Source organism: Coptis chinensis, chromosome 2 (assembly GCF_015680905.1).
Source record: "Coptis chinensis isolate HL-2020 chromosome 2, ASM1568090v1, whole genome shotgun sequence".
Lineage (NCBI taxonomy): Eukaryota > Viridiplantae > Streptophyta > Magnoliopsida > Ranunculales > Ranunculaceae > Coptis > Coptis chinensis.
The window spans coordinates 11463752-11470417 of NC_141457.1; the positions used below are offsets into that span (position 1 = coordinate 11463752).

Sequence of the window (6666 nt, forward strand, 5' to 3'; positions counted from 1 at the left end):
AGTTATTTAGTTGATTTCATACACTGTAGTTGTGGGTTGTTGCTTCTACCACATTTGATATTGGTTGTTTGCTTTCGTTGCATTGGATGGTGTGCTTCATAGTTTTTAGGGCACAACAAATTGGTATCAGAGGCAAAGGTTCTACCTTGGCATAGTTGGTGGTTGTTTGTGATAGGGTTATATACTAAAAGCATTACTTTTGTATTAACTCTAATTCTTTATATTTTAAATGAGAATCATATGAGCAAATATTATGCATAAAAGCTCATATACCACTGTTATATACAGTGGTAAAAAGCTTTTAACCACTGTTTTAGAACCGTGGTAACAGCCACCGTGACTAATAATCCTAACAAAACGGTTTTAGATTCCTAGTATTTACCACGGCTTTTGTTAAAACAATGGTATTAGTATATCCAAAACCGTGGCTAATAGCGCTAACAATTACCACGGTTGGAAAGAAACGTGGATTATAATGTCTCTTTATACCTCGATATTTTTGAAACTGTGGTTTATAATATTTTTTTTAAAAAAAAATAAATCGCTGATTGTTTCTTTTCACCATATTAACCACCTGCAAAATTATTTTCAAACAGCGACAATAGCCCCGCCATACAACATTCCACACTGATTTTAAAAAAACATATTGCAACTAACAAAAAAAAATTTAGACACCTAACAAGCGAAAAATGCATCGCTAATTATTATTTCGAATCAATAAAGAATAAAAATAACCATCCAAATCTACTTGTTCCATCTAAAATATCAAAAGAGTAGTATACTTGTTTCAATTATACATCAAAAGACTTTGACAACACCTAGATCCTCTGCATGAAGCTTTACAATACCTTGTAATTAAGGGTTCAACTTCCAACACTAAGCGATCCAAACCACGCTAAGACACCACGGCCGGCTTGAACGTTCCATTATGCTGGATGAACTTTATGTATCATACCCAAAGCCTCGAAACAATTCAATTTGTACATCCGACCACTCCTATCTCTCAAACTGACAATTAGATAGTCCTACTAGCTAGGTGCATGAAACTATATACATAGTAGCACTAATAATTTCATGAAACCAATCCTATATACATGTATCGGCAAGAAATTAATAAGGGTACAAAAGGAAAATATATAAGCAGCAAACTTAAATAGTAGTAGTTACATTATTTCAGTACCAATTCACCAAACACTAATTCATTAGTTAAAATATATAATTCAACCCAACAAAAGAACTCCCTTACTATATGTAACAAACTATCTAACTCCAATTTCAGGAAAACAACAATCAATATAAGCCTTCAAATACACAAATAACAAGAAGAGAGGAACAAAATTATGTAAGGAAACCAAACTCTAATTGTATCATATCAACGGGAGAGCATCTATGCTAGCTTTTGCTGCAAAATTATGTGTATACTATATACAAAATGTAATTAGAATCATAAACCAAAAATAAGAAATTAGGCAAGCACTAGTGTTTTATAAGCTAACCCGTCGCTCTGCAAGCTCACCACGCCTAGTGAAATCCACTCGAAAGAGAGCAATGATTGAGTCAACAATCTGGCACATAAGCAGTTATGAAGAAAATGTGTTACTTGAAGATGATCATAATACTCAGTCGATTTAATACATTGAGAATGGTAATTACTTACTAATAGTCTGAAAGGTTCCTCAGACATCTTGGCTGCCAAACAAAGAAGCGAGTTGTAATGATGTTCATGTGTGTAAGCAGTCGCATAGATATGATCTTTAATAAAAACAAAAGTCTCAATCAGTCGCAACTTATCTACTTGACTTTTCATGAATGTAATCAAATACATGAAAATCACATCAATGAATGAGCAATCACTACAAGAAAACAGGTTTTACCCCACGGTCCAAGCTACTCTTCCACATTTATATTTGTAAAACTGTAGACAGATGTATAGGATTCAATTTCTTGACATATAAAGAGTGATGCAAGGCACTAATTATGACTAGTCTTGAATTACCATCTAAACTATAATAAGCCTATCGTGAACTAATAACAAACATATCATGAACAAAAAATAAAATAAGCTTATTCTAGAGAGAGAGAATACTGTTAAATCACATAAGACAGTTCATATTCCAAAAGATTAAAAGACACATGATCTATATAATAACATAAAATTAAAAATACCATTCGGTATGATCAAGGGTGAATCCTAAACATCCAACTCAGACACTACTTAACTTAAAAGAAACTGTCACATCTCTTACAAATTCAAAACAGATCTTTTACCAACAGGGTGCCTGCTACTGCCATGCCTTCTAATAGATAGTAATTTGTGAGTGGAGTGCCCTTGGCGGAAGTCAAAAATACTGATCAAGCCTGACATACAACTGGTGACCTCTTTCATGCTGCACAAGACGTCTCTGTGATTTCTTTGTCATAACTAAAAGTAGTTAACTGAGTCTCGTCCAAACTGTTTAACCTAATCCTTGTAAATGACAGCACATCACATCAAATCTAACCCAGAATAAAGAGAAGAAATCATATATTAGAGGACACAGAGCAGTGTCAATTTCTCTAAGTGAAAAGTGAGTGTAAAAATAGCAATAAATGATTCTAACAGAAACCCATGTCCCAGGTCACATAATTCTTAGATTCTGAGAAATACAATTAAATGAAGACACACACGCACACAAAACTCCATGATATCTCTCTTTATATATGCCTTTAATAATTCCAATGTATTTCTCGGCAGTCCATGGAAAACATCTATGAAAGCAAAAGAAAATATGGATTAAGTAGCAATAAGACTTTGCCTACTTGATACAAGCTCAGGGCATTAATCCAGCTTTTGACCCGATAAAATCAGACTCACTGCATTAGAGGAGTTATAATATCTCTCTAAAGGAACACAAGTCCAAGACCTGGACATTTTTTATCACCGCCGTTCTCAAATTACCAAACTTCTTATAATTGATATATATAAGGGTATTATGGAAGTGAACTAATGATCTAGATGGTGTTCTGAGTTCTACATCATCGAGCATCGATTCTCAACCCAGTTTAATTATTTCAAATATTACAAAAGTAGTTTTTACAAGTGTTGATTAACAAAAATAAAATGTATATCAGAGTTAACTGAATAATGCATTATATGTTTCTCCTTGTACTAATTATCAGTTTATGTTACTAACAAACAATGAAGACTTGGAAAACTTAAAGCAGTGGAAGGAACCAATCTCATACACACCTGAAACTCGAGACCTTATGCAGTCAAAGAAAACCAAACTCAGCCCAATTATTATAGTTACATCTCTACAAACAAATAAATTTTCTTAGGCCTTATTCATCAACAATTAGACCTTATAGAAACAAATAAATTTAAAATATGTGAAACCCACTTATCCAAACTTACCCAAATCTACAGATTTATACACTAGCTTGAAACCCCAGCAGTGGCAAATCCAATTAGCTATTCAAACACCGAAATCCCAACCTTACTTTATCAATTGTCTATTATTAACATATGGAAACATAGTAATTAACACAATAAACACTAGAAAGGCCAAGTTACAATCTTTAAGTAGAAGAGTAAAATAAATGAATATGAAAACCTTTGAAGAAACTAAATTGACCTGGGTTTTGGTCAGCAACGATTCCAAGTTGAGACGTTGAAGGAAAAAAAACGTGTCTTTGAGTAGTGAAGAGAAACAAAGCATGTAAATCCTAAGAAAATTAAAATTGAAAATTTTTGTCAAATAAAACCCTACACAAAAAAAATCGGTGCTTGAAATAAATAATTTTTTTGATTTCATTACCTTGTTGAGATGTGAGAAGAAGAAAGAGTGAAAAAAAAACATAAAAAAAGAGCAAGTGGCTAATTGTGGGGAGCGGTGGTGGGGAAGTAGAAAATTGACAGTTTCTTTGTTTTTGTGTTGTAAAGTTAAACAAGTGATGGTGAAGCAAGTCAAGCAATAGTGGTCTACTCGCCCAATTTACGATCCCTTAACCCATGATCAAAAAGCGTTGGTGTGAATCTATAGCCAGAAAAAATGTACCCGACGGTTTCTCTCGTGGCTGCCACCCACGGCCCGAGAAATAGATAAACCGTGGGTAAAGGTATTTAAGTAGGCTTACGGAAGAAAAACTATTACCTATGGTCAATAATCGTGGGCGAATCAGCAAGGGTTCATAACCGTGGCAAAAAATACCGGGCATCCGTGGGCAAAAGTCCATTTTCTTGTAGTGAATAATCATATATATCAGTGCACTATGTTATATTGAAAATACAACACCTTACCATTGAATGTAGCAATTGACAAACCATATATGCAACAGAAACATTAGACCACTGCAGTACATTTTTCTCAGGTCTAATAGATAACAAGTTTGATGTACACCACACAAAGATTATGTAAGATTGAAATGGATAAGAAAAGAGGTAAACAGCAGAATCCTAATATTATGGCTATGATATATGGGCCTGCAACCAACCTCAGCAATATATATTCTAAAAGAACAGGGCTGGCCGCTGGCATCTGTTAAAAAAAAACAATTAGGTGACAATAGAGTGAGAGATGATAGTTTAAAAGCAATTGTGCAACATCACATTACCATGGTGCAAGTTGTGTGGCAACTATCAATACTTTTCAGGTGTCCACCATAGGCATAGTTACATGAATTAACATTCATTATTGTTTAACAGTTAAAACTAGGTGATAGAAACAAGTACTAGTACTTACATTGTCAAGGACAGCTACAACATATGCCAAATCTCTCAGCAATAGGTGATCTGGGAGACTATAAGTGACAAAGTTAGGGAAGCAAACACACACATACAACACTCGCAGAGAATACAAATACCAACCATCAAGGATGCAGTTTTAAACAACGCCAACACACACACAAACACATGTTTAAAAGGAAGAGGGAAAAAGTACATCACATGATGGAATATTAGAACCTCCAAAATAATCATTTATGTATACTACCATGAACTAAACTACACCGCCATCCCTTTTCACTTGGTTGTTCTAGCTTCGTCAATTATCATGAGATAACCTATTTTATTTTTGATAAACATACCCACCTGATCCTCCTTGGAATTCAAGTCGTCCCTTCCTCTCCCCCCTTACTTAGCTATAAGCACCAAGTCCTAAAATACAATACCAACTTGGAGGTGGTAGTAATATGGCTGCCACATGATCGACCTACATGTGAATTGGGTTGTCCTTTGTAGGACACAACCTGCTAACCAACATCTCAAAAAAGACAAAAAAGATATTGTGAATTCACTAACCCTAATTCACTTAGTTCTCAAAAAAGATATTATGAATTCATTTAGTTCTCAACATTGCAAGAACATCACATAGCGATTATTATCAAGAACAATGACACCAAGAAAAAAAATCAGGAACGCCATAACGCATTATCAAGAAAAAATAAACCTTTCAACAAATTACAAAAAAAATATCCCAAATTTTACACATCAATCAGGATTGCATCAATCAATGAGCAATTATATATAATTTACACCTTTCAACAAATTCCCCAAAAAAATACACAATTAAAATAAACAATAAACAAATAGGTGAAGAGCAATGACGATAAAACTTATTGTGAATGATGTGTAAAATTATTCACAAGTTTTATTCAAGTTCAATTGAAAAGAAAAACTGCAAAACAAAATTATTCAAGTTCAATTGAAAGAAAAGAGTGATTAGTCAACACAGTTTGAGAAGAACCTACTTACACGAAAAGGCAGAAACCTTGTAGTTGGACGATTGATTTCTCTAAACTCGTGAACCATTTTTTTGGTTTTTTATAAGAAACTCATGAACTATGGGGACAAAAATTAAGGAGAGAAAGAAGTGGAACAGAGAGTTCTAGTGCGAGTGGGAGAAGTGGGTTTCTTTTTTTAACTTATTCTAGATTTTTTTCTCTATATATGCTTTATCCATGGTAGGTGTAATTTTGCCCAAAATGTAAACCACTGTTTTCAAGTAAACAGTGAGGTATACGAATACAAAAACATTATTAGGTTATATTTGATACCACCGTGGTATATGTTATATTATATCCCACTGTTTTACAACATCAGTGGTATTTGCTTGTTCCAAAACTAGAAAAATGTTTTGTATCGTGGTAAATGAGTATAAACCACTGTTAAATGAGTAGATAATATGGTGTGTGGTGACATACAGAAGATCATATCATCAGTACCTTATAAAGTATAAGTAAACGTTCACAACCTAGATGGATTTGGACAAACAATTGGTACGGTTGTAGTATAATCTAGTATTAGTCTATCTTGACTACAGGATTATACTAGTACACTTTGTGTGTATTGAATAGGACCAAGTGAGGTTGTTTATCTTTATACTGACTATATAAGAGAATAAACACCTCTGTTATTATTGATGCTTGTTCTCTTAATCCGGATATAATAACGGGCATTTACGTGCATTGTACATTGTTTTAAATCATCAATGAGTGAGATTCATTTGTGAATCAACAAACTCGATGGATTGGATAATGACATTGTATGTAAGGCGTGCTGTTGATTATAGAAGGAATCCGTGACCCGCAGGAAGTCAGATTGATGATGTCCCTTTGAGGAGCTCATAAGGATTGTCATGTAAACCCTGCAGGTGGATTTAATCTGACATGACAATGAGGTTGAGTGGT

At 33.9% G+C, this 6666-nt stretch overlaps 2 long non-coding RNA genes across 2 annotated transcripts; both read right to left on the reverse strand.

Moving 5' to 3' along the window:
• Positions 1-555: 555 nt before the first annotated feature.
• Positions 556-3592, reverse strand: LOC147514870 (uncharacterized). Its single transcript, XR_015213303.1, has 5 exons — positions 3395-3592; positions 3230-3294; positions 2269-2496; positions 1658-1752; positions 556-1565 (listed from the first exon to the last, which is right to left on the reverse strand). It is a non-coding gene; the product is annotated as an uncharacterized LOC147514870 (long non-coding RNA).
• A 662-nt stretch (positions 3593-4254) lies between these two features.
• LOC147514871 (uncharacterized) lies at positions 4255-5895 on the reverse strand. The gene is made up of 2 exons (XR_015213304.1): positions 4722-5895; positions 4255-4517 (listed from the first exon to the last, which is right to left on the reverse strand). It is a non-coding gene; the product is annotated as an uncharacterized LOC147514871 (long non-coding RNA).
• Between the last annotated feature and the right edge of the window lie 771 nt (positions 5896-6666).